The sequence below is a fragment of the Aquarana catesbeiana genome, linkage group LG12 (genome assembly GCF_042186555.1).
Source record: "Aquarana catesbeiana isolate 2022-GZ linkage group LG12, ASM4218655v1, whole genome shotgun sequence".
Lineage (NCBI taxonomy): Eukaryota > Metazoa > Chordata > Amphibia > Anura > Ranidae > Aquarana > Aquarana catesbeiana.
The window spans coordinates 45,102,516-45,126,827 of NC_133335.1; the positions used below are offsets into that span (position 1 = coordinate 45,102,516).

Sequence of the window (24,312 nt, forward strand, 5' to 3'; positions counted from 1 at the left end):
CTTGTTTTTATATTACTAAATGTGCAAAATAGGCTGGTGATTGTCATGAACAATTACCATACTGAATATTTAAATTCCCTACTTCTTTATTATAAATATTACAACATTACAAACCAGAATATATTATTATTGGATATAGTACTTATCACTTATACAGTTTGTACATAAATTGTTTATTTCAAATACCATACATATGGTCAATCCACAGCAAATTCTGAATTTTTCTATCTTTTTCTTACATATATTCTCCAATCAACATAACAAATATTTAACCACAAATAATAACAACATATTCATAAACATACAACAAAACAACACAAACTAAAAAAAAAAAAAATCCCCACCACAAGCAAATCGGATGACTGTTCCATTTCCTGCCCACTATAGTATTCTATGCATCTGTACCTATGAGAAAAGTTACCTCTGCCGGCTGCTTAAGTCAGTAGATTCTTCTCTCCCCGTTGATTTCTGCCGGCTGCTTAAGTCAGTAGATTCTTCTCTCCCCGTTGATTTTGCCCTCTACCTCCATTTTCCATCTGGTACCAATTTTACTATCCATAATTATACTTGCCCACCCTTCTAAAGATCAGCAAAAGCCAGTGAGGATGGGGCTAACCGTGGAACCGAAATCCATGGCTTCCATAGTTTATACAAGTAATTGGGTATGCCTCTGTTACAATAGATCTGTTGTTCCTTCAGAATATTGTCGTTTGCATGAAGGCGCCATTCCTCAAAGGAAGGTGCACTTGGAGATATCCAACTTAGGGCAATTAGCTTTCGTGCCATAAACAATAGTCTGCTAACTGGTATCAGAATCTCATGGGGCATAAGTTCTTCATCAAGGTAGCCCAGCAGGCAAGTTTTAGGGTCTAGTTCTAACGTCAGCTTGTTCAGTAGAGCTTTGACAACAACACCTGGAAGCTGACTAGCCTCAGGTGATACACAGAGATGAAACAGATCCTCCTACGAAAGTTGAACCTGTTTATCTGTAGCCGTCTCTCCTCTGCAGCCTTCTAAAGCAAGCATCTGAGCTCCATAAGGCAAGAGGTGGGGTTATGATATCATACACTACACAGCAGGGATCTGATCCCCCCCCCCCCGGAATGCTGTGGTGTTGGGATAACCTTTCAGAAGTGACTCATGCAGATAAGAGGGAGGAGAGGGCGGGGAGGAGGAGCAGGGAGGAGGAACCACACTATGTGCTTTGTATTGAGTCTAGTACACACTATTGAGGGATATGTTCTGTTCATTTTTCATTTTCAGAGGTTTACAACCACTTTAAGCCACGTTATGTACTGTATACATGTTGATATTTGGTTTTCCAAAATATAAGTAGCAGCTCAATAGTAGGATAGTTTAATATTTGATGATAAATCTACATTATACTGTTACCTTTGACTGAGAACAAGGCTGTATGATCACAATTTCTAAGCTTCTAATTCACCTGTGTAGTGTATTTAGACGTAAGGCCATGCCGTCTCGTATGCAGAAAGACAATTGGTTTCCATTTATGGATGAGAGCCTGCATCTCTTCCTTGTTGATTGTTTCTGACATTATCTTATTTCAGTTCTACACTTACCAGGATGACTGCCTTTAGCTATAATTTGTTGGGCCCTGTTGCTTACAAGAGGAGCATCCGACCATGTTGTGCTTTGCATTAATAGTAATAAAAATGCCCCATCACATATATTTTTAAAGGGGCTCTAAACAATATCCTTATTTTTCAAAAATAATCAATACCCATCCAATACTTAATGGCCATGTAATCTATTTATCGTTTAACTATTTCTGTGTCTTTCTGCATCCCTGCAATGTCCTCTGTGAGCTCACAAACCTCTGTTTCCATCCTCACTTCCCTTTGTTTGGAACAAGCAGCGCATATTAGATGCGGTCATGCAGGGCTACTGATAAGGTAGTACAGCCGGCCCTCCTGTTCTGGGCCTGATCAGTTCAAAAGGGGGGGCTGGGCACCTGCTGAGCAGGAGGGCTGGCTGTACTGCCGACTCTTGTGACTCCCACTGCAGCACTGCTGGCTCCTCCTTTTTCTCCCTCTTGCTGGACTGCAGGGGGATCGGTGTCTGTGCCCCCACCCACTTCCTGTCCAGGCCTCCCTGGGTGCCCCGCCTCCCCGGCAGTGCCTTCGACTTCTCTCCTTTCCTGCTGGCATGCTGCTGCGGGTATACAGGGATGTTTCAGAATGGTAAGCACAGGAGCCAATAAATATGTCCGATTTACCGGCTGCTTCCTTTCCTGAATGAGCACAGTGAACCATCAGTACCGATTGCTTTTGTGTCTTTTCATAATTGAAGCACAGTAAACTGCCCTGAATCCCTTTCTCTGTCTCAAATGTGAGACATCAGGGGTCTGTATAGACCCCTGATATTTTAACAAAGCCCCACACAGGGCAGTTAAAAACATGTAAAATAAATAAATACTGAATAAAAAGTAAAATTCTAAAAAAAAAAAATTGAAAAAAAAATGAAGGACTCATTCAAATGTGTTTTGCAGTGGAATTTCACTCTGTCACTGGACTAATCATACAAGCACATGCACTGTCTATGGCCAATGTAGCTTTGAGTTGAATCAGCTTACTGGTATGTTGTGGGAGCACAAATAGCAGAGAATATACTAACAATATTAGCACTGCAAGGCAATACACCTAACTACTATGCATCATTTTTAAAATTTATTTTTATTTATTTCAGGTACTTATATAGTGCCATCAATTTACGCAGTGCTTTACATATACATTGTACATTCACGTCAGTCCCTACCCTCAAGGAGCTTACAATCTAAGGTCCCTAACTCACATATATATACTAGGGCCAATTTAGACAGAAGCCATTTAACCTACCAGCATGTCTTTGGAGTGTGGGAGGAAACCAGAGTACCCGGAGGAAACCCACACAGGGAGAACATGCAAACTCCAGGCAGGTAGTGTCGTGGTTGGGATTCGACCCAGCGACCCTTTTTTCTGCTAGGCGAGAGTGCTATCCACTACACCACTGTGCCGCCCTAATCTACTTAAAGTGGATCTTTACTGCATCTAAACACCACAAACCCCCTAGCATTTCTGGCTGTGGCCATCTTGAGTAAGGGCAAATGATTCACATAGCATTTACTTCCTGGAATCCATCCGCTCTTATCTCAAGCATGCATGCAGGAGAGTGTGCTTAGCTGAAAAAAAAAAACCCTCCTCCTCCTCTCCATGCCTCCCCTCCTGAAGACTCCTGGGATGTATGACATCATTTGCCTAGGCATGAAGTCGGGAAGTAACTGAAGAAATGTAAGGAGGAACAGCACAATGTCCGCTTTTGGGTGACGTTCTGCTTCAATAAACAAGCAGTAAACTTCTAGGGCTCGTTTCTACCAGTCTGCATACTAAAAGGAGCCTTTTCAGTATTTAGGCTGGTGCCCAACGTGTATCAGAGGTAGGGGGTGCAAAGCACTGTTTTACCTTTTTTTTTTTACTTTATTGAAATGCTACAAAGTCGCATTTAATTTATTTCTATGCACTGCAGCATTACTGCTGTGTGGAGACTGATTGTGAATTCAGGTAAGCTCCTAAACATTGCAAAAAATGCGGCACTTCAGTTCCACCTCAAGGCAGCATTGTGGGGTGAACAGGGCAAAGAAGCAACATAGAAAGCAGTTGCTGAGACTTTGATGATCTGTACAGATTAACATAGGTCAATGTATATGGTGTGAAAGAGCCCTTAAAGGACCGATCCACCTGTATTCTCTTGCTTATGTATTCAGTCTAACAAAAATGGCTGTGTACCCTGCGTCTAGCTGACTGGCATCTTTAGAGCAGATGGCTTTAGTGCCATAGCAGTTCTGTAAACGATCGTTTGCTAGGTGGTGCTGTTTAACACCTAATATTTTTGCACTGCTGTATTAATGCATTGTCTGCAAATTCTTCAGTAACAGGAGAAAAAAAACAGGCTTAAGCCAAAATTTGTGTTTCTGGAAAAGCAGTTTATGTCTCTGGCTGATTGCTTATGTTCTCTTCTGGGCAGTAGTTTCTAGAGAGTTAAATGCTTGCTTATTGTGTTTAAGTCGTTTGATCCTCTAATGAGGCTCCGCAGGTCTGACTCACATAGAGACGTATGTTATATACCTCCCGAAGGGACTGCTACGCCATAAACTCTGCTTTAGGGATCGATACTCTCTGTAAAATGCATCTCTTGCAGCGAGACACTAACGTTATGCAGGAACCAAGTGTTTTCTTTTCGCTGTCAAATGTTAAGACCTTACAAACCTCAATAATTTACAGGAGCATGTCGACTTAGACCGTGTGCTTAAAAAAAAAAAAAAAAGTTTGTCTTTATAATTGCAAATATAGTGTGCGTGTGTGCGCGCGTGCGTGCGTGTGTGTGCGCGTGTGTGTGCGTGCGTGTGTGTGTGTTTGTGTGTGTTGCATGTTTGGTATACTACAGATGATATCAGCATTTAAGAGTTTTTTTTCTTTTTTGCAGCACAACTTAATGTAGGCTAAGAGGGCTTTCACACTGAGCCGTCAGCGGTAAACCGTCGTTTTAGCGGTGCTATTCGGCTGCTAGCATGGCGGTTTTAACACCCCCCCGCTAGCGGGCGAAAAGGGGTTAAATCCACCCGCAAAACGCCACCGGAGCAGCGTTTTGCCAGTGGTATCGCAGCGCTGCCCCATTGATTTCAATGGGGAGGAGCGGTGAGTTCACTGCTTTTTTCAGGCGCTATGCAGCCGCTATTTTTAGCGTTGTAGCGCCTGAAAAACGCCGGCAGTGTGAAAGGGGTCTAAAGGCTGTCTCTATAGAGCAGTGATGGTGAACCTTGGCACCCCAGATGTTTTGGAACTACATTTCCCATGATGTTCAACTACACTGCAGAGTGCATGAGCATCATGGGAAATGTAGTTCCAAAACATCTGGAGTGCCAAGGATCGCCATCACTGCTATAGAGCGTAAGCTGTCTCTGTAAGGTGTAGGTTACCTCTGTAGCGTGTTCTCTCTTTCTTTAGAGTGACAACTGTAGAGCTGGGCGGCACAGTGGTGTAGTGGGTAGCACTTTCGCCTAGCAGTTAAAAGGGTCGCTGGTTCAAATCCCAACCACGACACCACCTGCCTGGAGTTTGCATGTTCTCCCTGTGCCTGCGTGGGTTTCCTCCAGGTACTCTTTCCCACACGTCAAAAACATGCTGGTAGGTTAATCAGATCCTGTCTAAATTGTCCCTAGTATATGAATGTGAGTTAGGGACCTTAGATTGTAAGCTTCTTGAGGGTAGGGACCGATGTGAATGTACAATGTATATGTAAAGCGCTGCGTAAACTGACAGCGCTATATAAGTACCTTAAATAATAATAATAAATTGCCCTTGTGGAAAAAGTATAATAAAGCTTAATTAAATAAAATGAAAACAAAAAAATATATATTTTGCAGTGTTCTTCTTTGCTGGACTACAATACATAACCCCTTCTCCTCTTTGTCTCGATCACACAAAGGGAAGGTGTACTGTAGACCAGCAGAGGAAAACTGGCCAAGGCTGACACAACTGCTTAGGATTTCAGTGCAGCAAACACATGAATCCATAAGTCCAACTGCTCCTGTCTTTATGAGAAGGCCTCATAACTGTAAATGGATTTGTTTTTTTGTTTTTTTTATATTGCAGAGAGAGGAGTGAGACTGCCTTGTTTGGTGCTGCAATGGCTGCCGTAAGAGTAGAGCCAAAACTCTGGTAGGGAGATGCAGTAGAAGAAAAGGGGAAAAAAAATAAAAAGCCAGCTGGTTATTCAAGATAATCAGTTGAAATCTGGCAATATTTCGTTTGGTGTTCATATGAGTCATGCGTTTGTATGTCTGCAGCTCTAATAGAATGGATCTGAGAACGAGGGAGGGACAGTCTGTAGATTCTGAATGCTATAAGACCTTAATTGTGCTGCTGCGCATATGACAGTGGCCTTGTCCTGCCTGGCTGATTCTGGGTTTGTATGTACAACAATTTATCTAATTATACAGGTAGTAGAAATCTGCAATATAATCACTTGAATTTGCAGCATTGTGTATCATTATGGGCCCCCACTGCAGTTTATATATTTACATCAATGTTGGTGGCCACACATGCAACAATCTTCCTGCTACTCCAGCCGGTTTCAATCAATTATTCAAAGAAATCAAAAAAAATATAAAATGTACCACCTCAAATTTTTTTAAAGCATATGTCCATTTTTGCAGTCAAATTTGATCCAATTTCCAATTAGATAAAACCCCATTACATGCTTGTCTTGTGTTCCCATTCACACAGCAAATATATATATATATATATATATATATATATATATATATATATATATATTGTTCTGAGTGGAACCTGTCCTGTTAAACCGCTGTATGGTCTTGGCCACCGTGCTGCAGCTCAGTTTCAGGGTCTTATATTTTTCTTTTTTAGCAGAGACCCTAGGGAATAAAATGGCGGTCATTGCAATTTATGTTACACTGTATTTGCATGGCAGCTACAGGTATCATTCAGATATCTCCACTGAACGTCATATGACGTCCACCTAAGGTTAAGTGGTTAAAAACACTGGAAATACATGTGGCGCTACCCCCCGCAAGAGCCACCAATTGTGTGTCCCAGGTTCTCATCCTGCTAGTGCGGCACAGCCAGGCAAAGAGCAGCTTTCACTCTTCTGCCTCAAGAAACAGTCTAGGGCAGGGGTCTCAAACTGGCAGCCCTCCAGCTACTGCAGAACTACAAGTCTCATTATGCCTCTGCCTGTGGGAGTCATGCTTGTAACTGTCAGCCTTGCAATGCCTCATGGGACTTGTAGTTCTGCAACAGTTGGAGGGCCGTCAGTTTGAGACCCCTGGTCTAGGGGTTGCCTTTTTAGAAGTTTTATTGGATGGGGATTAGGGAGCTGTGGAATACTCCAAAACACTAACAAGAATGTAAGAACACTATCCCCTTAACAGCAGCATCTTAACACCGTCCTCCAACTGTTAGGACATGAAGTGGGTGGCACTGGTACACCTTTTAGCAATTTCCCAGGCCAGGCAGTAGGGGTTACCAGCAGTTACAGTCATCCCTTTCTCTCTTTAGTATGTACTCCATGTCCCCAAGGCTTGGATTTCTCCTTCACATCCAAGCTGGCAGACTCCTCTATCGAGTTCCCAGATAAGATCCTTCGTGGCACCTCTCTTTTGTCTCTCAAGGACTTGTAGAACGATAGACCTCTCAACTGAGCACAGCTGGGACATTGGTGAGTAGATGGGATTCTCAGAAGCTGGCAGCCTTGCTGGCTGAGAACCTCTCCTCTCTGAGGCTCCAAACTATTTATGCACTCCCCAACTGCCTTCTGGGCTGAAAAAACACTTAACGCTCATAAATGCAGAGTTTGAAAAAATGAGTAGAGGGGAATTTTTTGGGAAAAAAAAAAACACTTGTAGAAGCAAATGCTTATAAACTATATGGGCATTTTTTCTGCTCCTAGTGTGTATGGGCCCTTAGCATTCCCAGGCACACAGCTCTGCTGATTACAGGATGGCCAAAAACGAAATTTGTCTAACCAAACCCAGTAGCCTAACAAGGAGGGTGCTACATACAGAAAAGTACCTGCTAACCCGCCATAAATTCAGTGAGCTCCTATCTTCGAGTGCACCATGCTGGTATTGCAATCCCAACCAGTGTTATTGGCCCTCACCAGTTCACTTCTCTGGATTGCAGAAAATCTCCCCCGCCCCGTATTCCTAACACCCTTCCTGTCATAGGGTGACAACTTTGCTCCTCTATATAAATACAGTATGGTGAGGAAGCATTGCCACCCACAGACAGGAAGTGTGTTATTGGCAGGATCACCAGGTGAACATAAAGAGAAAAAAGCCTGAATAAAAAAAATGGATGCAGATACCACATCTAAGGATTGGTAAGCTGAAGGATATTACTTTTTTGTTCTTTTAATTAAATACGCTGATTGGAACACTGATTGGAAAGGCAATAAGAATAAACAGCAGAATGATGAAAGTAAAAATCAATGAGAATCTGATAGAAATCAATCTGATTGTCTACCACAGGAGATTGAATAAAAAAAAGCTGCAGTTATTGAACAGTTTTCAGTTCAACTGAAAAAAGGATGTAAATGTTAAATCCAAGGGTTGGGTTGTGTCATGTGTGGCAGCATAACCCGTGTTATCTGTTGTTGACAGGTGGTTTTCATTAGGTTCATAGAGGGGCCAGACACTTCTGTTATCGGTCTCATCATACAGTAAACAATAGAGACTGCCTAAAAGTATGCCAACCTGACAATCGGTTGCTCCTGTCATTGACCATAGTTATCTGCTGGTAATCAAAGTACAGCTAAAGCCGACTATAGATGGAGCAATTTTTTTCCTGCAATCTTGGGTCAGTCAGTGTTGATGGGGGAATCCCTCACGTGGATTTGAACCATACATGGCTGGCTTAAAGTGGTTGTAAACCCTTACAGACCACTTTGTGTTACAGGTAAGCCTATAAATAAGGCTTACCTGTAGCTACCCAGGATATCTCCTAAACCTGCACGATTTAGGAGATATCCCCTGTATTTGCATGTGCCAACGTCATCGGGCACATGCGCACTGACACAAACTGAAGCAATGGCACGTATGTGCCATTGCTTCAGTGGGTGTGCCATTACCGTGCGCATGCGCGGGAGTGATTGCGGCTCCGGCCAATCACAGCGCCGGAGCCGCGATACCCAGAAGTAACCCCCGGGAGTGATGTTGGCCACCGGAGTGGTGTACGGGCACCACAGCGAGGGCTTCAATCTCAGGGGAGTGTTACATAATGAGCTGGTATGCTATGCATACCAGCTCATTATGTCTTTGTCTTGCAGGTGTTAGTTTTTTTTTTTGTTTTTTTTCCTCAAAGTGGGTTTACAACCACTTTAAAACTGTATAGATTAGGCATCATGTGCTTACCATAGAGCAGCAATATTTCATAAATGGGATTGGTCTAGAGCAGGGGTAGGCAACCTCGGCCCTCCAGCTGTGGTAAAACTATGAGACATTGCAAGACCCTGACAATCACAGGCATGACTCCTAGAGGCAGAGGCATGATGGGATTTGTAGTTTCACCACAGGTGGAGGGCCGAGGTTGCCTACCCCTGGCCTAGAGATTATTCTTTGTGCTACCAATGCTCTAATAATGAAATGTGACTTTTTGTAGGAACTGTCTGAAACCCTTGCACAGGTGGCATAGGCGTGTGCCAGGTGTGCCCAGGCACACCCTAATCACTCTGGGCAGCATAGATTCCCCTACTGCCCTAGCCCCCCCCACTTCCTCCCACACCGCTGCTGGCTTCCCTCCTCTCCTGGCGGCTATTGCTGCGGGGATGTTTTAGGGTGAATGGAGGAAGGGGCCGGTAAATATGTAATTTACTGACCCCTTCCCGTGTTTGAGCTTTGGGGTGCACACCCTAATGCAATGGGCTGCGCACACCTATGACAGGTGGATCTTGCCATGTATGCTATTGGTGTGCAGCATGCAGTGAGATGATGTGCGGTGCTTTGTGATGCACTGTGCTTTGGATATGTTACATGATCCTGTGTGCAGTGGTGCAATGCAGCCCGAACAGGTCTTTGTGCAGTTGTTTTATTAGGCAGCTGTGCAATCATATGGCATCATAAAGCTTAATCTTACAACGGAGAAAGGTAGACCGCGTTGTTGCTTGAAACCCGTTTAATCATCTCTACTCTCGCTTATCTTATTGAGTATTCTGTCTGTGTCCTCTGTTATGCCAGGGAGCAGGCTCAGCACACCGCACCAGCTTCTGGATCAGAGCAAGACCTTTCGAGTATGAAGGCGTCAGAGTCTGAGGAGTGACGCGATTACTCCTGCCTCTGCAGCTGGAAGTGGGACCAAGTGACGTACATGGGGGGGGGATGATCACGTTGCTCTGGTCCCAGACATACAATTGTTTCCCATTGCCGCATTACAAGCATGCAGCGGGCATTTGCATCTCCCCGTACTTCTAATACACAGGCTAGACATATTCCTAATGGTATTGTTTATGTGAAATTTATTTCTGCGGCTTCTGTGAGCCACACACCCATGAAATCCTCGTATAAAGCCCCTCTGGGCTCTGTATCGGAAACATGCAAATCAGTTATAATAAATTTATGAGGAGCAGAGCTTGAACTGGGACAATCTTGTTTGTGTGGCATTGTTTGTTACATTTTATGCTGGAATGGGAAATTGGGAATAGAAAGCAGCCATGTTTAGATTTATGCATCTTGACACTCGTTCTGATATTGTAGGCAGTGGGGGACAAGTTTTGGTCTTTCTAAGTGACCTGCACGGTTGAAAATTGATGAAGAAAATTGGAGCGGAGTCTCCCTAGGCTCTTACCCTCCATGAAGGCTTAATAGAATTCCATTTCCTGGTGGCACTTTGCTGTTCCGCAGAATGTAGTTTTACTTCTAACTATAATGGAGAGATTTCAATGGATTTGGTATAATTTTATCACCAGACAGTTGACTGATAGGACTTGTATAAATGCACCACCATGGAATCCTAAAACACGTGTATACTGTATTTATCGGGATATAACACGCGCCGGTGTATAACACGCACAATTTAAGAGGGAAGTTTCAGGAAAAAATACTTTTTTTGTGTGCCCATCTGCAGCCTGTTGTGTGCCCAGCCGCAGCCTATTCTGCACCCATCTGCCCCCACAATGCAGCTCACCATATCTCGGATGAAATCACCGAGCCGTCATCTGTTTCCTCACTCTCAGTCGGCAGTCACATACACAGTCCCGCCTCCTCCATCGGCATTGGATCAGCTCCTGTGATAGACAGAACACAGGTCCAATGCCAGTGTCGGAGGCGGAACTGTGTGTCAGAGAGCCGAGTGGAGAGGAGATGACGGCTCTGTGATTTCCAGCGGCACTCGTTGCCCTCCGAGGTACGCTGTCGGCGTATAACACGCACCCGTGATTTTCCCCCTATTTTCAGGGGAAAAAAGTGTGTGTTATACGCCGATAAATAGGTAATTATAATTGCATTAAACTGAGACAAAGGCAGTTTACTTTTAAATTGGCCAAAAACCATAACCCTCGTCAAATAATATATGATCACCCAAAGTCAACAATGAAAAACCCTTGGCAGGGATTGCCAACCTGCTTAGGTGAAATTTCCCACCCGCATTTCCCCAGTCAGCTATTTCTGACAACTTTCTGTGCACTGGTTACTCCAGTGGTCATTTTATGAGGGAGCAATGTCTCATATTCAAGACTCCTAAAAAACCTTGCATGAATGTATATGAAATGTAGATTTTTATTAAAAGCGAAATGCGGGCTTTGAAAAAAAAAAAACACCTAGGTGGATGCAGAATCTATTGGATGCTGCATCTGTCCCCTGCTGCCTCTACACCAAGAACTGAGCAATCAAACATTGCTGATCGCTCAGTTCTCAGTCTTCAGTGAGCAGAGAGTGGTGACTGCCAGTCATCGGCTCTTTGCTCTGCCCCTCCAGCGCTCACGGGAGCACCGAGATGTGGTGGGGGCAGCTGGTTCAGGCTCTCAGCATAAAACATTAAACATACACAGATTGATTGCTTTGGTGCAAACACATGCAATATAATCTATAAGATTTTCTTTTGATATTAGAGGCTCATTCATTTGCAGCAGGTCTGTGTGAATGGGCCCATATATTTAAAGGGGTTGTAAAGTTAGAAGGTTATTTATCTTACTGCATTCTACACATTAAGATAAAAAAACCTGTATGCAGCAGCCCCCCTAATACTTACCTGAGCCCCCTCTCTGTCCAGCGATGTCCACCAGTGTCTCAGCCATCTGGGACTCTGCCTCCTAATTGGCTGAGACACAGCAGCGGCACCATTGGCTCCCACTGCTGTCTATCAAAGTCAGTTAGCCAATCAGAAGAGACATGGTGGGGCCGAACCGCAGTTCCGTGTCTGAATGGACACACGGAGCTGCGCCTTGGCTTGGGTACCCCCATAGCAGCCTACTTACTATGGGGGAACCCAACGGGAGGGAGGAGCCAGGAGCGTAGAAGAGGGACCCGAGAAGAAGAGGATCGGGGCTGCTCTGTGCAAATCCACTCTACAGAGCAAGTAAGTATAACATGTTTATTTTTATAAAAGAAAAAAAAAAAACAAGACTTTACAATCACTTTATTCTTTAAGAATACATTAAACTGCATCAAATAACTGTGAACCAGCCATGTAGGAAAGAATGAGATTTTTACTTGAAACGCATTTTTATGCAGTACTGATTGTGTCAAATTAGTAAGTGACAAACATGTATAGCCTAAAAATCACAATACCCCAAATTATAACTGGGTAACACATTAAAGTCCTTTACAGCTCATCACTTTAGAGTTACACCTAAATGATGGCCCTACCTCTGGTGTGTAAGGAGGTATCTAACCTGTCACGTAATACGCATTTCTGTAGTTAAATGCAGCCTAACTCTTTGTATATGTACTGTATATACATTTTTTTTTTTTTTTTACCTTTAATTACTACAACATGGAGGCGGGCAAACCCTAGGGATAAAAGTGAAGTCTCAGCTGAGCAGTTCTGAACAAGGATAATTTAATCGCTAGGTAATGATCTTTTTGCCATCTTTATTGGCAAGATTTGCAATCACTTCCTGCCAGAACAGAAAGTGATGGGAAATCTCTCCACTTGGGACACAAACACCTTTTTGGTAGAATGAGGAACAGTTGGACCTGCTGACATTGTTGTTAGTGTTGTCTATGCCTTCCTGGCCCAATGACAGCGTCACCGGGACACGGAATGAGAGAAAATCTCTCTTGTGAGGTCACAGACAAAAACATAAATCATAGGTTAGTGGTGCACCGAAATCTATGGGGCGTGATTTAGCATTGAATTCTACGGAGCGCGATTTAGCGTTCAAGTCAATGGGGCGTGATTTAGCATTCAAGTCTATGGGGCGCGATCTAGCATTCAAGTCTATGGGGCGCGATTTAGCATACAAGTCTATGGGGCGCGATTTAGCATACAAGTCTATGGGGCGCGATTTAGCATTGAAGTCTACGGGGCGCGATTTAACATTGAAGTCTACGGGGCGCGATTTAACATTGAAGTCTACGGGGCGCGATTTAACATTGAAGTCTACGGGGCGCGATTTAACATTGAAGTCTACGGGGTGCGATTTAGCATTGACGTCTACGGGGTGCGATTTAGCATTGACGTCTACGGGGTGCGATTTAGCATTGACGTCTACGGGGTGCGATCTAGCATTGACGTCTACGGGGCGCGATTTAGCATTGACGTCTACAGGGTGCGATTTAGCATTGAAATCACCTGGGGGGGGGGCGTTTTTGCATTGAAGTCTATGGGGTGCGACTTTGCTTTGAAGTCTATGGGGCGCAGCATGCCATTATTGGCACCTTTTTTTTTTTCTATTGGCAAGATGCAGATAACCCCATTTTTAATTTTCAATGGCCGATATATTGGTGCATTCCTATCATAAGATTAACAATTCATCAAATCTGCAGTAGTTTTGGCAGTGCTATACAGCTAGCATTTCGTCACTGTTCAGCGTAGTTTTGTTTTCAGAGATAATTGATCTGCTTGTGAAATGGTTTTTGATACAATGAAATTAATTCATTCATAGCACATTCTTTAAAGTTTCACTCCAAACGAAAGAAGTTTTTATGGTAGGCGTGAATATTATACGATTGATTGTTTATGGCACTTATACCTAAAAGGCAGCAGTGTGGTCTATCTGTGTAGCCAGGAGATGCATTGAAAACTATATTACAAACAATGATGTAAGAGCACCTAGTTCTTTGGCATTTGGGTTCCAGTCTTGAGTGTTCTTGAATTAGTATTTAAGTGATACAGTGGACATTAAGGGGTGGATTTACTAAAGGCAAATTGACTGCACTATGCATGTACAGTTGCAATAATTTTCCCCAGAGCTTAGAAAATGCGGTAAAGCTTCACTTTGTAAAGAATACCCAATCAGATACAAGCAAAAACAAAAAAAACACAGCATTTTTGCTTGCAAATGAATGAATGATGGAAACCAGCAGAGCTTTACCTTACTACATTTGCCGAGCTCTTGGGAAAATGATTGCAACTGCACTTGCTAGGTGTAATGTCTATTTGCCTTTAGTAAATCCACCCCTAATGTAGGTCTATATCAAATATTCTGTAATCGTTAATTACCTGAAAGCAACCTAATCATTATTTTAAGTATGTGTATGTTGAAACAACCCAACCATCAATGTCTGTGTAGCACTTCAGGAGAACTTCATTTGCCCCATAATTGGTGGACAATGGCCACCGACCCTCCAGATGTGATGGCTACAAGTATCCTTTAAAGCTACAAGACTACAGGTATTAGTAAAGTAGTAGAATCTGAATAGAAAAACACCTGTCATTCATAGGTTTAAATGTTGGACAGGTGAGGATTCTCAGCTCTGTAATGACATCAACCATTTTCTACTTTCAGCCAGTAGTTTAGAACAGTGGGGACAGACCTAGTAAGGTTTTAGTAAGGTTCATTTAGCTACTTAAAGGCCCCAAATAAGTGACACAAGTTTATTGATTTGAGTTTTAAAGTTCACCCAAGAATGGTATTAAAAGTTGTTTTGCTTGTTCATTGCTAGATATAGTTGATACTGCATAGTAAAGTAAGAAATGTTAGAGATTACAATACAGTGTATCCCAACACCCACACAATAAAAGTGCAAGACCTGAACTTGTAAGGGTAAAAAAAGTGTTGTGCTGTATTTGAAAAGTAAATAATGGCAACCCCATAGATCCCAACTGGTCTCAAGCGGGACTGACCCTCTCTTGAGACCAAATCCCTCTGTCCCTCACGTAGCCTCAGTCGTTCCTCTTTTTGGTCCACATTGCTTTTTTGTTTTTTTTTTAAACATAAAAGAAAAATAGTGGTCAAAAGAGCACTTGTGTGGTTTAGCCAATCATTTTTTGCATATTAGATCTTTGGGGTCCATGTAATGGAGGCCATAGCAGGAACGTGTCCTTTGCTAGGGATGTGCTCATATTGTATTCTAAAAGGGGTCCTCCTATCATTTTAGAAAGTTGTGAGGTATGCTACACAACTGCAATTCTATCTACAAACTATGGCTAGAAATTAGCTTTTTTAAAACATTCATTTAGAATGAGTGTTTCTCAAACTTTTTTCAGTCAAAGCACCCTTTAGATTTCTGCACAATCTCAGGGTACCCCATTCTAAAATGTAAAAAACCAAGCTAATCATTTTGCACAACACAGCAACATCCACACATTTAGGACACCCAACATTTGAAGTGATTTATTCTTCCAAAGCAAACACACCCGGTAGTGACTAGTATCCCAGAGTTTCTTTTCTCCCTCAGTCTCTCTCCCTCACTCAGCTAATGTGACCCCATTGCTGACAGAGAGGGGCAGAGGAGGGGCAAACAAGGATGCTGTGCAGGTGTTTCATCACTTTAGGCTATCCATCAGAATTTGTAACGGAAATGACATTCTGTCACCGCCATCTTGCTACACCCTGCACTCGCCCACAGTAAGGATACAGAGAGAAAGTGGCAAGCGGACATCTTGTTACACCCACAAAAGTTTTGCATTGTACACTTATTTTTAACACTAAACTGAGTTTATATAGTGAAATACAGTACTTAGAACTCAGTCTGACTGTTTAGATGTTGAATTTTAAAAGCAGCAGCAAGCCTGCTGATCTTATAGGTTTGCTATTCTGACAGACGTTCGCTGCTTTTAAAATTCAATAGCTAAACATTCAGACGGAGTTTTAAGTACTGTATTTCACTATATAAACTCAGTTTACTGTTAAAAAACAAGATGGTGTAACAAGATGTCCGCTTGCCGCCTTCTCACTGTATCCTTACTGTGGATGACTACAGGGTATAGCAAGATGGCGGCAACTAAACGTCACTTCCGTTACACATTCTGACGGGTCGCCTAATCTGACGAAACTCAGGCACCGGACATACTCCTGATCAACCAATTACATAATTGGTTGTTAGGACGCCAGCAGCTAGAAGGTTGTAATGGTGCACAATGAAAACGTATTACTTGGTGTAGCCGAAAGGCAGATTTGATTCACCCGCTGGCTTGTATAGCATTTGTGGGAAATTTTTAGGCATTTTGCCAAGGCACCTCTGAAGAAACCTGAGGGCACCCTTGTTGAAAAAGGCTGATTTAGATTGATAACCTTATCTACATTTTACAGTTTATAGAAAATCTTTAAGACAGGATGACTGTTTTATCCCACAAATAAAGAGGCAGTAAACCCTGGTGGGTTTTACTTCCTCTTTGTTTCCCTGCAAAGGTAAAGCATAATGGGATGAGATGCATAGTAGCCCATTATTATGTGTCACTTACCTGACACAGGAGCCTGCGATGTCAACGATTTCCTCACTGGCAGCGAGCGTCCATTCTTCACCCCTCTTCCTTCCGGGGCCGCAAACTCCGGCTCTGTGACTGGCCGGAGTCGCGTGACGTCACTCCCACGCATGTGCATGGGAGCCGCCAGTCACGGCATGACCCCGGCTTGAAACGGCACAGCGTGCCCTTTTAAGAGTGCGCATGTGCAGAATACAGCGCATGCGCAGAAGACTGCATTGTTCGAGCAAATAGTAAATATCTCCTAAACCGTGTAGGTTTAGGAGATATTTCTTGCACCTACAGGTAAGCCTTAATCTAGGCTTACCTGTAGGTGAAAGTGGTCTGTAAGGGTTTACAATCACTTTAATGCCCCCGTTCATTGCTGGTGATTGCCATACCTGGACCTCTGAAATTAATGCTCATTTCTCCTGTACAGCACCACCCATATGGACATACCTCTCCTAAAACTACCACTGCTTTCAGAACTCAGACAGTGGGAACTACCTGAGCTAGATAGGAGCATCCGATGTGCCAGTTAAAAGATCTCGTAATACCTTTTGAAGACCTGCTAAACTAGGTGAAGGTCTGCAGAATCGATGGTACAAATTTGCTTACAGTTTTTGCACGCCATTCCAAACATGCAGGTTTTACATCTCCCAGACCCCAAGGATGAAAATGACTGCTGAGATAACCAGACCTCTGTTTTATCTCTGAACTTGTGTCCCTGACTGTAGTGGATCTTCACACAGGAACTTGAAGAGAGAACAGTTTGGGAAGAAAGGAGGGGGGGAGAAGCAAAAATAGTACAGGAGTGGGCGGAGGGGAGGAGAACGTGTTATAAGCAGGAGGTGGGGTCCCTGCAACACTGATCAATGCAGAGTCACAATTCTTTTTAAAGGAAAACTCCAGTTTATATAGAAATGATAAAACAATTGCTACAAAAGGCACTCTGTTATTTGGTGAAATAAATTAAGAAAACCTTGTCCAATTCAGTCTGCAGTCAGCCGTGTTTTTCTAAATCTGCAAGAAAAAAAGATTTTCTTTCTCTTGCAGCCATGGAAGCAGTATTCAGCTTATACAATAGCATTTCTTCTTGTTCTCGGAATTGGCTCACTGCTTGTTCCAGAAGTCTGCACGACTCCTAAGGAGTCATATTGCGTACATCCCCAATAATTTGGGATATGGTGTCTTTTGTTAAAACACTGGGACTGATCATGTGAGTGTAGTATGTAGAACCGCCAGATTTGTTTGCTAAAATCCTTTCTATGTATATAGCTGATCTGAGTGCGTTCTTAGTAGCCTACATATTTCTTGAAGAGCACATTTCTTTAAAAATGTTGGTAGTGTTTCATAAAAAGACCCACATCCTACCACCTTGCCTTCAATAACTATATGAATGTACAGTATATGCAAGTCTCAAATGCCACAGAATGGCAAGCTCACTGGTAAAGTAGAGCTATAAGCAAAACTTTTTTTTTTTTCATTTTGGATAGAGTAACGGAGGGTAATAACTCCTATTAGATTTGTTTTCACCATATCTGTCCCATCGGGGAGATTTATCTTCATTTCCTGTCCCATAGCCAAACAGTAAGTGAGAGGAAATCCCTGCAAATAAAGGGAACTCCTTGGGGACCCCCAGGTCACCAGAACTAGTGTACCCATTGGAAGATTTCACCTCTATTACTTTTCTTGGGACAACCCAAAATGTGGGATATTCTTCTACTTTCACTTTCAATGATAATGGGTAAACAGGACAAATCGAGAGGGTGAATCTCCTTAGCGGGGGGCACAGGCAGCAATAAAAACCAACAAGCGTTCTTTTCCCTCTGTCCAAAACTAAAAAAAAAAAATTGCCTTAAGTTATACTTTAAGGGCAATCAAGACCTGGCCGCTATTACAGCCTTATGCCCCGTACACACGGTCGGACATTGATCGGACATTCCGCCAACAAAATCCTAGGATTTTTTCCGACGGATGTTGGCTCAAACTTGTCTTGCATACACACGGTCACACAAAGTTGTCGGAAAATCCGATCATTCTGAATGCGGTGACGTAAAACATGTACGTCGGGACTATAAACGGGGCAGTAGCCAATAGCTTTCATCTCTTTATTTATTCTGAGCATGCGTGGCACTTTGTGCGTCGGATTTGTGTACACACGATCGGAAATTCCGACGGATTTTGTTGTCGGAAAATTTTATAGCCTGCTCTCAAACTTTGTGTGTCGGAAAATCCGATGGAAAATGTGTGATGGAGCCTACACACGGTCGGAATTTCCGACAACAAGGTCCTATCACACATTTTCCCGTCGGAAAATCCGACCGTGTGTACGGGGCATAAGGCTGTGCGGTGCCCTTACCCACCTTCCTTCAGCCTGTATAATAATAGCTTAAAGCAAACTTAAACTTTAAGTGTATATCTGCTTACTCTCTCCATGTCTATCTGATATTTGGTAATGTTGGTTACCAATAGATTTTTTTTCTTAACTTCTAAAAACTTGTTTGATTAGTGGTCCTAACTTTGATATCACTTCCAATAAATACAATTATATATGTGAAATACCTTGTTATCATGGTTGCTATTCTGCGTGTCTTCTAGTTGTCCTTCAGCCCTTCGCCCCTCAGCAGACTTTCCTCCCTTGTTTTCATGGAAATTTCACCATTGATTGCAAGAGAATCACATTCTGTTAGGTGCTGCTAATTACACTAACTGCAGGGTAATTAAAAAAGAGTTGGTTGTAAATTTCTTTTGATGTAATTACCATGATGTATACAGTGACTTCAGCTACTGCGTGTTTCGAATTTCTTAATTAAACCCAGGTCCCTATGGGGAGCTGAATTCCAACGGCCACAGACAAAGCTCCACAGTGTGATTTGTTTCCATCGTTCAGTCTTTTGATAATTGATTGCCATAAATAACGCTGGGTCATGTCTGACAGCATCTACATTATTGAACATTTGTGTAGTCCCTTGGCAGCAATTTTGGTCATAACCCATCCTCATATGCCTTGGCCTTTATCTTCTAAATCGGCATGTTCTGTTTTAGCTAATATGTGGTTTTCATGGGATAGTATGACTTCTGTAGGTTTCCACCCATGTGCATGTCTTTTTGAATGATCAAAATTGATTCTTACACCCAGGGATAATCAAAAAACTTGATATGATTATCATGTAAGCCATGACGTTAACCTTTCCTGTCTTCCAATATTACATAATTTGTTATTCATAACCTACCAGTATGTCTTTGGGGTGTGGGCGGAAACTGGAGTACAGAGAGGAATCACACGTAGGCACAGGGAGAACATGCAAACTCAAGGCAGGTAGTGTCCTGGCTGGGATTCGAACTGATGACCCTAATGCTCCAAGGTGGAACCACTTGGCCACTCTGCTGCCTGCTTATTGATATTAATGTAGATTGGCCAAACCTAACTTTCTCTGGTATCAACAGACTAGTCATTGTAGAAAAAAGCATTGTTGGATTATACTCTGGATAACATGCCTGTTATGTGACATTATGGCTTTATCACACTGTGCCTGATCATCAAGGATATGTTTGTGTCAATCTGGATTTGTGGTGCTTCTTGGTGTGCCTAGTTCCTAGAACCAAGTCATGTCTGTCAATGTTTCCAAAAAAGGTTTAGGGCAGGGGTAGGCAACCCCCGGCACTGGTGCCGCAAGCAGCACTCGAAGCCCCTTTTGCCGGCACTCGACTCCCTCCCCAGTAGCGCAGGGAAGTGTCAGTGAGACACTAATGCATTTCAATTTCAGAGTTCCCCACGCCACACCTGCACTGAGGGGGAGGCACTTGTGCCCCCACACATTGTAAAAGATGGGAAACATTGTTTGGTTCTCTAACTTTGCTGTAGCTGTCATGGTCAGCTTTTGTGATGGTGAAGAGATTGGGCGCAGTTCTGCTAGGGAGGGCGGCGGTCCCTCTTTCCAGGAGGAGGACTGTCATTGGCCACTGCTAAAGCCAATCACAGTCCTGCTAGCCCCATCCACCATCTGGAGAAAGATGACTCGCTTGGTTGCCACTAATAATCTCAGAAAGAAGGGATATCACTGTGATTCAGAAAACCACAATCAGGTGAAAGTTTGTGGAAATACTGTTGACCTTCTGGGAATTTAGTTGAAATATTTCCTGAACCTTTGCGTCACTTACTACTGAACCCCTGCATTCTGTGTCTCTTTAAGTGCAGCCAGTATTCAGCACAATGAAAAACACACCCAACATTTACTGCGGTGGGGGCCCAACTTATGATCCTGCACACAGGCCCACTGCTTTCAGAAAATGCCCCTGACCTGAGCTCATCATTGCGCATCCATTCCAGATGCTTGTATGTGACATCACATACATCCCATACATCACATACATCACATACAAGCACATGGGCTGGATGCGAGAGTTGGATCAGCAGGATGAGTGTGCCAGGACAGGTAGATGTGTCTTATCTCAGCTTCCTTTCACCACTCTGCATATCACACATATCGTAGATGAGAAAAGGGTACAGCAGTGGAGCAGATGAGCAGGAGGGTACAGCGGTGGGGAAAATAAGCAGAAGGGGTTCAGAGGTGAGACAGAAGAGCAGGAGGTACAGCGGTGGAAGAGATGAGAAGGGGCTTCAGCAGTGGGACAGAAGAGCAGGAAGGTACAATGATGGGGCAGATTAGAAGGGGGTTACAGTGGTGGGACAGATGAGCAGGGGGGGTTCAGTGTTGGAGCATATGAGAAGGGGGTACAGTGGTGGGACAGAAAAGCAGGGGGGGGGGGGTAGAGCAGTGGGACAGATGTGAAAGGAGGTGTATTGGTGTGACAGATGAGCAGGGGGAGCAGAGGTGGGGCAGAAGAGCAGGGGGTACAGAGGTGAGACAGATGTGCAGGAGATACATTGGTGGGGCAGATGAGATAGTAGGTTACAGTGTTGGGACAGGTGAGCAGATGGGCTCAATGTTAGGACAGATGAGAAGGTGATTCATTAGTGACCGAAGAGCATGGGGATACATCGGTGGAGCAGATGTGCAGGGAGGTACAGTGGTGGGGCAGATGAGCAGCAAGGTTTCAGTGGTGGTACAGTGATGGGGAAGATGAGCAGGGGGTTACATTGGTGGGACAGAAGAGCAGGTGGGTACAGCAGTGGGGCAGATGTGAAAGGTGCATTGGTGGGACAGATGAGCAGGAGGTTACAGTGGTTGGGTAGAAGAGCAGGGGGTACAGTGGCGGGGCAGAGGAGAAAGGAGGTACATTGGTGGGACAGATGAGCAGGGGGAACAGAGATGGGACAGATGTGCAGGAGATACAGTGGTGGGGCAGATATGCAGGAGGTACAGTGGTGGGGCAGATGAGAAAGGGGGTTACAGTGGTGGGGCAGATGAGCAGATAAGTTCAGTGTTAGGACAGATGAGAAGATGGTTCAGTGGTGAGACAGAAGAGCATGGGGGTACAGCGGTGGGGCAGATGAGAAAGGGGGAACATTGGTGGGCCAGATGAGCAGGGTGGTACAGTGGTGGGGCAGATGAGCAGGGTGGTACAGTGGTGGCACAGATGAGCAGGGGGTTACAGTGGTGGCACAGATGAGCAGGGGGTTACAGTGGTGGGGCAGATGTGCAGTGGTGTACAGTGATCAGAGGTGTGAAGGTGCATGAATTGGGGCTAATCTAAGGCGTGAGTGCAGGATGTTAATTTCTCACTAAGTAGTTTACAGCATTTACTTTATAAAAAATTATTTTTGTGATGTGAAGTTGACATTTTTTTGTTATAAAATCGTCACTCTCAATTTCTTTGAAAATATTTTTCGGCACACTGTGCTCAAAAGGCTGCCTACCCTTGGTTTAGGGATATGTCTTCTTTCTAAGTGTAGCAATTCAACAGCTCTTGCAGAGGGTACAGTGACGACCATCAATTATACTGCAAATATATTTGGCATAAAATATTTACAAAACATAATTTAACACTTGACAGTTCTGTTAGCTACTTTGACTTGCTTTGACTGTTGAAGGTTCTTGTTGTAGGCAGGATAGGGCATCACTCCCAAAGCCAGGAGTTCTGCAGCAAAAATGACGACCGCCAAGTTCTTAGCACTTAAAAATAAGGTATGTATTATCAAAAAAGATGCACAGCCTAACATAACATGCAAAAGCTGAAAGGAAGCCTAGTGATAAACAACCCATTGTGCAATTGGCCCACCACTTAAGGAAACCATTCAGAAAGGAGAGCATTCAAAAACGCGTACTTTTCCCACACAAAACACTCAACAGGCAAAATTGAAGGAATGACATAGCCATTCTCGCTGTATTACCTTCTCAGCTATGGCCTGTAAGTGGTCCCCACCTGGCTGATATGACATAAAATAAATAATGCCATAAAAGCACACTCACCTCCTCCATATCCATATCATGGCTAAGTGTGCTTTCAACCTACATTGCCAGAACTTGTAGATAAGTGCGTCATGTCCCCAACCCACCCTCTTCCTCCTACAGAATCCCGGTCATCTCAATTTTATGATCTGTTTAGGATCCCCTGGCCCCTTGTCTAGAAGACTGTGGGATCTCTCCCGAAAGCACAACTCCTTTGCAGATTGGGAAATAGGGAATAGAGGGAAAAGAATAGGGAACCATTTTTTAAAAGGCAGGTTACTGTACAGGCCCAAGTTCCCCCTTCCTACACAGATCATTAAAGAGTCCTTAAAGGAGTTGTAAAGGCAGAAGGTTTTTTACCCTCATGCATTCTATACACGAAGATAAAAAAACCTGAGCGTTGCAGCACCCCCCAATTACCTACCTGAGCCCCTTCTCTCTCCAGCGACATCCATGATCCCCTCAGCCATCTAGTACACTCCTTCTAAGTGGCTGAGACAGAGCAGCGGCACCATTGGCTCCCGCCGCTGTCAATCAGTCAGTCAGCCAATCAAGGGAGAGAGGGGGTGTGGCCAGGTTAGGCTCCATGTCTGCCTGGATACACCGGAGCTCTAACTCTGCTTGGGTGCCCCCTGTAGCAAGCTGCTGGCTGAGGGGCACTCAAAGGAGGGAGGGGCTAGGAGCAGCAAAGAGGGACCCAAGAAGAGGAGGATCCGGGCTGCTCTGTGCAAAACCAACTGCACAGAGGAGGCAAAAAAAAAAAAAGCTTTTACAATCACTTTAAAATCCCCCTCACTTGAAGGTAACTGAAGAGTTCCCAGCCACACATGCCACATATACAGATCACTGTGGAGTGCCAAGCCAACTCTCTTTACAGATTACTGTGGGGTCCCCAGACAAACCCCTAACCCTTTCACAGGTTAAAGAGGTGTCCCCAGCCAAAGCCCATCAAAGATTACTGTTGGGTCTGCAACCAATCACCCTATCCCCTTTACAGATCACTGTGGGTTTCTTAGCCTACTCTCCCTACTTAGATCACTGTTGGGTCCCCAGTCCACCCCTGGATGCCATTTACAGACCACTGTTGCACTCACCGTCAACTCCCCTACCCCGTTCACAGACCACTGTGGGGTCCCCAGCCAGTCCCCGTCATGAAGCATTATGTGGTCCCCAGTCATTACCCCGGTTACCTACACAGGTCACTGTGTGGTTCCGCCATGCTCCTCACAATTCCAGTATTTCTGGGGTACTAGGATCTGGCCCCTTCGAGTAGGTTTCATAGCTAGTGAGTCCAAAGTTGCTCCTACCTGCAACCTCTTCCTGAATTTTGGTGGCAAGAAGAGGGGTATGATACGTGAGGTTAGCCTAAAGACAACAATCTGTTACTCCACATGTCACACCAATCCCATTTGCCACATTGTTGAGAGATGTCCCTCAAGCTGTGATCCTGGGGAAGCAGTCTTTTTTGGACCACCTAGCAGAAAGCCAGACTGTCCCAGTAAATCCAAGACAGTTTGAAAAGTATGCCCAGTGATCCTGATAATTAAATACTGATAGAAACCAAGGCAATAATTACAGTTTATATTTCTCTAGGGAAT

At 43.9% G+C, this 24,312-nt stretch overlaps 1 protein-coding gene across 1 annotated transcript in view; it reads left to right on the top strand.

Moving 5' to 3' along the window:
* TANC2 (tetratricopeptide repeat, ankyrin repeat and coiled-coil containing 2) overlaps nucleotides 1-24,312 on the top strand; it is a 710,755-nt gene that overhangs the window by 503,969 nt on the left and 182,474 nt on the right.